The sequence below is a fragment of the Perognathus longimembris genome, chromosome 28 (genome assembly GCF_023159225.1).
Source record: "Perognathus longimembris pacificus isolate PPM17 chromosome 28, ASM2315922v1, whole genome shotgun sequence".
NCBI classification, from domain to species: Eukaryota; Metazoa; Chordata; class Mammalia; order Rodentia; family Heteromyidae; genus Perognathus; species Perognathus longimembris.
In genome coordinates this window covers 103,121,311-103,132,028 of record NC_063188.1, presented here as the reverse complement: position 1 = coordinate 103,132,028, position 10,718 = coordinate 103,121,311, and positions in this window count along the sequence as shown.

The following is a 10,718-nucleotide window of genomic DNA, read 5'->3' as shown; positions in this document are numbered from 1 at the left end:
ACAGAAATAGGTTTGTGGAAGGCATCAGTAGCTCTATTTTAGACATGTTACATTTGAAATATTTATTCAACCATCAAGTGAAGATGTGCAGTTGGCAGGTCATAGGAGTATGGACTGGAAGAGGTCTGAGTGAGAGGCACTAACATGGGGAAATGTCAATAGACACAGGTGGTGTTTTCAGCTATGGCTCTAAAATCATCTAGATAGTGAGATGGAATGACAGACAAGGATATTAAGGCTAGGGGCACTCCAAAGATTAGAGGTTGAATACAGACAGGAAAGTAACTGCCTGGAATAGTGAGAAGTCAGTAAAGAAAAAGGCAAGCCTATAAAAAAGAAAGTAAGAAAAAGTAAACTAAGAAAGGGTGATAACACAGATACCTCTATGGAAAGATGGTTCTATGTTACTATTATGATGGATCAGAAGGAGGAAGTCTAAGAATTAACTATAAATCTAGGCACAGTGGCTCACTGTTCAGGAGGCCAAGATTGATGGGATTGTGGTTCTGGGCCAGCTCAGTCAAAAAGTTCATGAGACCCCATATCAACCAATAAAAAGCTGAGAATGGTGATAGAGACTTGTTATTCTAGTTACATAGAAAGTGTAAATTGGAAGAACATAGTCCAAGTCAACCCAGGTAATAAGTGAGGCCCTATTTGAAAAATAACAAAAGCAAAAGGGGCTGAAAGGGTAGTTCAAGGAATACAGTTGCCTACCTAGCAAAACATCAGTTCCTCAATTCAACCTCTGTCTTGAAATTTTACGAAGCAGTTTTGGTAGCTTATCTTTGACCATAATATACTCCCTTTGGGGACTGTTGGGACAACCCAGTCAGTTTGCACATCAGTAGTTGGGTCTATGAGTTGTAGCTCTGCCCCCAAGCTGCTTAGCTAGTGTCAGTTTGGCTTCAGTAGCCAGGTTGTCAAGTAATCATATAAGTATCATAGCCTGTTGAGTATCATAGCCTGTTCCACTGGCGCTCTACCACTAGGTCCATTCCCTCAGTCCTTCTGAAGGCTTTTTAATGTGTTTCCTTATCAGCATCATGAAAAATCTCCATCATGTTATCCTTCTGTGTATCCCTCTTCCAAATTTCTCATGTTGGTAGCTTGGAATCATTCATAAACGTATTTATCCCATAGAAATTGGCAAATGGTACCAATTTTAAGATCTGTTCATTCAACATTTAGCAGCATCCCTCTGGACAGAAGGGAAGGCACATAAGGACATCTCACGTATTCTGGGTTCCTACCACAATCATCTCTCTAGGATTCACTCCTTCAGTGTCATTAGGGTATAATATCCAGGAAAGTCAGATGAGATCATTTATGTAAAAACATTCAGTGCAGTATCTGGCACATAGTATGTGTTCATTCCTTTTGGAGTTTTAATGACATAGAGCTGACTATATAATTTGTGGGGCCCAACATAAAATAAAATTATGGGGCTTCTTATTTTAACAAGCAAGGGGAAATTTCCTTCCCTCTGTGTGTGTATCTCTCTCTCTCTCTCCCCCCCGTCTGTGTGTGTGTGTGTGTGTGTGTGTGTGTGTGTGTGTGTGTGTGTGTGTGAGTGTGTGTGGTCTTTGTCATGGTACATTTCTTTTCTATTTAATACTGTTACAGGTAATAGTAAATAAAAATAAAGGTTTAACTTAGCATAAATTGTACCCCACAGACACTTGGGCCTGATGGCTATCATCCATTCTCCCCAATTACTAGATCAACCCACTGTCACAGATAGGAGTTAGGGAGCCCGAGGCCAAGAGAGACCCAATCACCAGAGGCCTGAGGAGTGGGTACGAAGATCCTGTCCTCTGGCAGTATTGTGTTCTGCCTGAGGCTCCAAGGTCTTGGTATTTGTTTCTATGTTTCATCAGACTCCACTCAGAAAGGTAATGTTAGGAAAACTTTCAAGATGAGGCCAGGAATATCAGTTTATGCCTGTAATTCTGGAGTTTGGGAAGCTGAAGCAGAAGGATCATGTATATAAGGTCAGCTTGGACTACATAGTGAGTTTGAAGCCAATCTGTGCTACTTAGAAAGGTTCTGTCTCAAAAAAGAAGAGAAAGAATGGAGAGGAGATGGGGAGGGAGGAGATGAGAGGAGTAGGAAGAGGAGGGGAAGGAAGAGGAGGAGATTCTGCTGGATACTAGTGGCTCACACCTGTAACTCTCACTACTCAAGAGGCTGAGATCTGAGGATCACAGTATGAAGCTGGCCTGGGCAGAAAAATCTGTAAGATTCTTATCTTCTACTAACAAGAAAAAAGCCAGATGTAGAGATGTGGCTCAAATGGTAGAACACTAGCTTTGAGCAAAAAAAGCCAAGCAAGAGCATGAGGCCCTGAGTTCAAACTCTAGTACTGAGCCCCAAAGAACTCCCAATGGTAATAACAGAGAATCAAACCAAGGCCCTTCTGAGCATAAGCCCTGGGCAATTCCACAGGGCACAGGTCCATGATTGAAGTCCCATCATTTGTTTGCTTAAGGCTTTACTCCAACAATTCTCTCTCTTCCATCACTGATTTCTCCCTCTGCAGTAAAGAAAGCAGACCAGGTTACAAAGATATCTTCATGACCTAAAAAAAAAAAATCACAAATCCCCCTCAACTCTTCTTGTTAATGCTTTGATTTCCTGCTCCCTTTCACATTTGAACTCCTAGAGTATGTGGTCTATACTTTCCACCTTTACTTATGCATAACTCCTTTTTTTTTAATCCACTGCAATGTTTTCATCTACCATGCCAATAGAACTGCTATGATCAACATCACTGTTGGGCTTACCTTTTACCTCTTTTACTTGCAGGAAAGGTTGGCTTGAGCAGCCTGCTGAGCATATCCAAAGGACCTGTGCTCATAGATGCTTTCCAAGAGTATGGCCATCTCTTTGAGGTTAAAAATGGTGCTTGAAATACTCACTCTAGGATGTATGATTCTCAAGGCCTCTCTCAAAAAAACATTACAGCCTCGGTAAAGATCTAAGGAAAGAATCGAACTGCTTTGACTTAGAATGGCTGATTTATTGTCTTATAGCCCTTTTGTTTCTCATCAAAGAGAATATCTGTGTAAACTCTACAAAATAACATCACTGAGCGTCCTGAAACCTTCTAAGTTCAGAACATTCCCAAGTTATCGTTGCTGTAAGATGTTTATCCAGAGACAATAGTTTGAGTTCCACATTTTTTCTTCTGCTATTTTCTACTTTAAACATACCCCCCAAATTCCAATTAGGGCCAAGAGAATGTTACTGTTAGTTATAAGACACCTGGCTTCTTGGATTTATCTTCTAATCAGGCCTCCAGTTAATATATTTAAGAACTAGAAATATGTTTTCTTCTTCAGAAGTTTTCTTTTTGAGATCACATCAGCCTCTTGTTCTTAGGATAAAAGTAGAAAATTTGCTTGTATCAGCAGCAGGTCTTCCTTTTAGGAAGTCCAGGGCAAAAGCCCATTGGAATGAAGTGTGTGTGGAGCCTCAACCATATGTAGTATGTCACAGCTCTGTTCACACTGAATTTCCATGTGGAAAACCAAAACAGAAGAAAACAAAAAACCCACCCTTCTTATTTGTCTGCATTTGAATTAATTGCTCCATGGTTCTCTCCTGCTTAGAAGCAAAGTTCAATTTGTTATTTGATCTTCTTTATCTCTCCCATTTTCTTTGGTGTTCGTCCTGGTGCTTGAACTCAGAATCTGGGCACTGTACCTCAGCTTTGGTGCTCTACTACTTGAGCCACAGCTCTACTTTTGGCTTTTTTGGTGGTTAATTGGAAAGAAGAGTCTCATGGACTTTCCTGTTCAGGCTTGCTTTGAACCAGGATCCTCAGAATTCAGGCTTTTGAATAGTTAGATTACAGGCATGAGGCATCGGCACCTGCCTATCTCTTCTACTTTTAAAACTTTCTTTTCAGTTAGAAAAGCCCCTCTCAGAAATAATTCTCATCATATGTATATATATATATATATATATGACCTCTTCTGATCATATATATGTATGTATATATATATATGACCTCTTACAAATCAAGAAGAAAAAGACCAAAATCACAACAGAAAAAGATATAAACTATCCATAGAAAAAGATGTATAACTGGCTCTTAGATATAATAAAATAGGCTCCACTTCATTTATAAATTAAAACTATACTGTAACATTTTCACCCATCCTTTGGGGAAAATTCTAAGCTTAACGAAACATTGTACTGGTGCCACTGTGGGAGTAGACCCTCTCCTACACTACAGGTGAATGTTCTGTATCCCCAAAAGAAGGAAATTTGGCAATAGGTATAGAACTAAATTTACAATTTTTGACTCATCGTGTTAATTTCACAAGTTCTCACTGAAAAAAAATGCCTCTATAAATGGAAAAGTAATGGATGTATTTGTTATGATGTTATTTCTATCAACAAAGATTTAGAAAAGTGTGACAACTAAAGGTTCCTTGAGTATACTTTTAGTGAAGTTTTAAAATATGAGAATGTTTTACATAATCAAAACCCAATTAAATGAAAATAATACACACAAAGAAAATCCTACAATTAAATATAAATAGAAAAATGAACCTACCTGTATATCAAGTAGGACATACCCCCCACAAAAAGTCCAAGTAACTTCAATAATTCATTCAATATTGAGTGTACAATGTTAGAAGGCCACAGTCTAAAGACAGAAGAAAATAGCAAAGAAATCTTAAAATATACTTAGCAGGATTATGTTAGCAACAGTGTTGTCATTTTAAAACTATTTCATGTATTATTTTGGGGGACAGAAAAGTAATACATTTTCAGTAGTAGATGTCTCTATTTTCACTCTGAAATGAAAAGAGATGAAAATATAAAATGAAGAAAGAAAAACTATACTGTTACAAATGGATTTGAAACATTAGCATAAACATAGTTTTTCAAAAATGTTTACTACTTCTGTCCATTGGGAAGGCCTGGAACAAATGAAGTCCCAGTAACATGAACACAGTCAGTATCCAGATTTTGTTTTCTAAACACCATTCTCTATGAAGAGGAACCAGACTGATTGCCTTGGGGAAATGGCTGACTCCAGGTCTAGATCAGAGAAATTACAGAGTAATCTTAGAAGACCTTATGGACAAAAGTATAAAAGATATTAGATGTTTTCAGTGTCAGTAGTATGCAGACTTACTCCCCAAATTTGTGGCCATTTTGAAATACTTAAGAGACTAATATCAGGAATGAATTTTCATGCCCAATCGGCTACTTACTTTTAAATGGTTCATGAAAACAGAGAATATGTGTATATGTCTTTACATAGAGCGGGCATAAGGAGAAACATTATGACACTTGGCTAAAGACTTAAAGGAATTTTTCTATTATTCCTTGCATCTTTCTTAACTTTTAGCTATTTTAAGATAAAGTGGGGAACGTCTGTAAAAGGTCCCTTTCAGAGTTCTACCCATGATTCTCAAGGGCTGAGTCTGCAGGCAGGAAGTCACTCATACTCGAGGTCTTTGCCATCCTCAGTAGCAAAGGAATCCTTGGCACTTGGCTTCTGTTCACCTACTGTCTCTGCTCTTCCACTCTGTCTGATTCAGCAAGTCGGGGCCTGAGTCTTCTCCAAGCTCTTACATATACTGCACATTCTCTCAAATTCTAGCTAGGACTCTTTGGGGCCCTCAGCCTTGAGGCCACTCTGTTCCCTCATAGCATCTCTTCCTGTGGGCTCTCCAAACAGCACACTGACTACTGTAGGTTTCTCTGTACAGGGCCATGAGAGCTCACTGATGCCTTCCCTACTGTCCCAGAGGCAAAGCCAGGAAAAGGCATGTGTTACTTCTACTCACATTTCATGACCCAGGTCTCAGTCATATGAGACCCAAGCACACTTCAAGGGAAGCTAGGAAGTGAAGATTCCTATATACTGAAGTAGAAATGATCTGGTAACTACAGTCTACTTGAGTTTCCACAAGGGACTGATTTCATGTCATCCTGAAGACACCAAAATGCACACATGCTCAAGTTCTTAATACAAAACAGTATGGATCTGTGTAGAATATATACATGGCCTCCCATATCCTTTAAATCATCTCCAAACTACTTATGATATATATTGTGGTATAATGCTTTGGAAATAATTGTAAGACTGTATTGTTTGTGGAATAACAACAAGAAAAAATCTGTACATATTTCATACACATGCAAATTAATTTAGAATATTCTATTCCTAGTTGGGCAGATATGCAAAACCTATAGATATGCTGGGTCAATTGTGGTCTCACTGTGTTCTTATTACCTAAAGCAGTGAGGACACACCAGGTCTCCCTGGCCACTCATGCAACCTTGTGGCCATCTGAGAAGGGCTGAAGGCAGGCAGCCTGACAGCTGTAGGGAAGAGATGGGAAGCAAAGCCAGAAGGCTCCAAACAGTCCAGGGCATGACACTGCCCATGATTCTTAGAAAAACAGCTTTGTTGAAAGCCATGGAGCTTGCTAGACCCAAACTCTTGAAAACAAAACTCAATGCATTGAGATGAGGTTGGCATAGAGTATTGCACGGACATTTAGTGTCTCATTCAGATTGAGCCAACCTCAACACTGATACTTAACACTACTGTTATTTATGGATTTTTAAAAAATAATTACTTATTTATTGTCAAAGTGATGTACAGAGGGGTTACAATGTCATACATAAAGCCATGGGTACATTTCTTGGATTGTTTTGTGTGTAGGAGACTATCCTGTACACTACAGGAGGCTTAACAGTATCTCTTGCCTCTACTCATAGATGCTGGTAGCACCTATCTCCTGGGCGAGACAAATGCCTCCAGATACTGATAAATATCTCCTCCCAGAGGGCTTACATTGCCCATATTTGAAAACAACTTTTCTTAGTCTACAGTAGACATCAGAATCATATGGGACCTTTTCAAGATGTTTTTCCCACACCGCACTTGCAAAAGAGAAGCGCTGATTGAAGAAATGGGGAGATGGGCTGGGGATATGGCCTAGTGGCAAGAGCGCTTGCCTCCTATACATGAGGCCCTGGGTTCAATTCCCCAGCACCACATATACAGAAAATGGCCAGAAGTGGCGCTGTGGCTCAAGCAGCAGAGTGCTAGCCTTGAGCAAAAAGAAGCTAGGGACAGTGCTCAGACCCTGAGTCCAAGCCCCAGAACTGGCCAAAAAAAAAAAAATGAGGAGAGTCTGACCCCACAACGGAAGTACAAAGCAATGGGCCTTATCCAGGACTCAGTTCTAATTTGGTGTCAATCTGATAAATGGAGCCACGTACTATTCTACTGGTGTCTACTGACCACTTAAACTTAATGAACTGAATTTGTAGATATTATTTAGTATCAGTTAATTAAATAATGAGTCATATAGGATTGATGGCTGCCATATTGGACAGGGTAAACCTAGAACAATAACCCTAGATCAATGTTTAATGAGACACTTGGTGAATGAACCCAACAGACTTTCGCTGAGTTTCTGCCATGTGACCCACAAAAATGAGACATTCCTTATTCTTGTTGCATTGAGCAAGACTAACCTGGCTAATTCACCAACTATCATCTTTGCTACTATAAATTCATTATTGTACCAGTGGCCAGGTTCATGCATGAGAACAAAACCAAATTTTGCAATCTGTGAATTAAAAATAACAATGTAAACATTTAGAACATGCTATATTCAGTCTGACTAGGAGAATTCCTTTGTTGTCATTTACAACAGCATAGTGAAAATGATTTCAGAGAAGGAAATGTCAGTTCTTTAAGTGATATGGCTTGAAGCCTGATAGAAAAGCTTCATCTCCAAAGAATATCCTCTTTTTTTCCTTCTTTTTCTATAAGTCTGAACTCAGCATTCAGAAGGTGATAATTACACTGTAATGGTATCTGGTCTCCAAAAGTCACATTCTCTTCTTTTTGGATACACAGCTGAACTACATTTCTCAGCTTCTTTTGCACTTATGTGTGACCAAGAAACTGAATTATAACCTGTACAGCTCCTTTGCAGGTCTTCTGGGCTCCTCATCCCTCAGCCCCATTGGTTTCTTTCAAGATTTTATCTTTTTTTCCTTGGGTTTTATGTAATTTTACATTTTTTTTTCTGGATGTGGATTGGTGTTAATTTATCTTGCTTGACACATGATATGCTTTGTTTAGCTGAAATTCATGTTCTATTAAGTTCTGAATTTTTTCTATTATCTTGCAGAATATTGCTTCTCCTTTCCTTTTAAGTTTTCCTTCTGTGACTTTGATTAGATGTATATTGAAACTTCCTCCAAATCTGTCATATCTTGAGCAATTTCTTCACATACATCATGTATTTTACTAATTTTTATTTCACCTTTGTCTAGATTTCTTTTAACCCATCCTACAATATTCAAGGTTTCAGAACTTCCATTTCATTCTTATTCAAATCTTTCTGATATTTTTCATTTTGTTTTAGAGTTTCATGTGGGTTTTTCTTCTCTCTAAAATCATATACTTATTTTATAGTCTCCTTATAATTATTCTGTTATGTCTAGACTGGGATGCTAGTTATCTTCTTTGGTAAATTTTCTAACTTGCTCCTCACAATGGTTACATCTTTTTCTATGCATTTCTAACTGTCCTGTCATTCATCAGTTATGAAAATGAACCTACAGAGTGGTTTTACATTTGTTTCCCTTGGAAATCCTGGAGGTATTCTAGATCCATTTTTATGTTAGTTGTTTCACTTGGGTTTGCTGGGTCTTACACCTTTAAGTGAATTGTACTACCCAGGTAGTGTAAATTAGAATACTACATTGAGTATGGTGCAATCTTAGGTTTCCATTTCCTGAAAATGACTGGTTTCAACCCAGACACAAGCCTCCTTAAGAATTCCATGAACCAGGGTTGCTTCTCTAATAACTCTTATAAATCCCCTTGGTGGAACCTGGATGAGACAATTGTCTAAGATGTCCTTGAGGCCTAAAGCCTGTTTCTAGCCCCCTGCCCATGGTGCCTGTATCCAAGTATGAAATCTTCATGTGCATCTGGGGCACCTGTTTGGCCCAATGATATGAATTTCTTTTCTTCCTGTTGTGCACTTCACTTGGAGAGTTCTCCTTATCCTGTGTGTTAGTAATAGAACAGCTAGTACCTATGAGCTCAGTCTGCCTGAAAGTTTGCTGTAAAGACCTTCAAAATCAATCCTTAATCTGAATTGGAAAGACTTGGAAAAATATCATACTAAGTGAAGTGAGCTAGCCCCCAAAAAACATAGGCTATATGGTTTCCCTCCTTGGTAATAATTAGTACATGTCTAGGATAGTCGTAGCAGAAGATCACAATAGCTATGTACATTATGAACACATAAGATGATGCTAAGCAAAATGAACTCCAAGTTTTAGAAATAAGTGGTTTATCTTTGTTGTTGATATTTTCAATGTACCAGGTGAAATTATGCCTTTTTCTTTTGTCTTTCTTCCCCATAGTTCTACTCCTGATGTCACTGTAACTGTTTCTAGTACCCTGGGTATTATATGTACATTTAGTGGAACTAGGGAAGGAAAGGGGAACATCAAAATGGAAAGACAAAGGGTAAAAGGAGAACCATACTTACAAGACAATATGCTGTAAACCAACTGTAAGACCCAGGGGGTGAGAAGGAATTGGGGAGTGGGGAAGGTGGGAGACAAATGAAGAAGGTTACCAGTTTGATAAAAAAAAAAATGTACTCACTACCTTATGTATGAAACTGTAGTTCCTCTGTACATTACTTTGACAATAAATAAATAAATTTTTAAAAACTAACATTACTCATGTGCAAAATATGTCTTTTGAAATATTTTGGAAGAAGCTAGCCTAACAAGATGCTCTATTGACAAAAATAAATAAAATAACCATAAAAAAGAATCCTTAGAAAAGAATCCTTAAGCTCTTTTTTATCTGTTTTACTTCCAACATTCCTTGAATAGGGGATGCTCTGGGTTGTATTTTTAATACAAATTGAATACCTCATTGCTCAAATGAATCATAGATACATAATTTACATAAAACTAGCCCCCAAAAGATATGTTATATGCATGTACTTTTTGTGATGATGCTAGACAGTAGCTTGAGAATAAGGGTCAGAAAAAAATGACCCCTGCATTCTGCCCAATATATCCTTGGCATAAATTACATTTTATTGCACTATATTATTTTATATATTATTGGAATTTTAAATGCTCCTATTTATAATTTAAATATGTATGCAAATTATATATGGCAATTTGAGTGTCTTATAAACAAAATTCATCACATAAAAATGAAATTTAAAAAACCTGATCATTTGATAATGCATTGAAATATGTAAATAATATTTAGCATATAAAAAGAAATTGCATGACTTCAGAAAGTAATGTCCCAAAGCAAATCAGACTATTGTATTGAGCTGAGGACAAAGGACTATTTTTTAACAGATTAACATTCTAATAGAAAAATAAAAAGAAATTTCCCAAGATGAGTGACTTTTGGTAACTTTCAAATTTCTGCCAATCATTTTTAGTAATATATAAAATTCATGGCATAAAACTATCTGTAGTTTTTTATGAACAATAATTAATACATAACAGGAGGCTATATTATATGTTGAATAGATCTGGAAAATAGTGAAAAGAATCCTTTCAGCTCCCTTGAGAAAACTGCTGATAAGAAAGAGACAGGGAGAAAAAAATGCTAGGATTGTGTAACACAAACAAGACACACAAGCTATTTTCCTAACTTCACACTGTTCAGG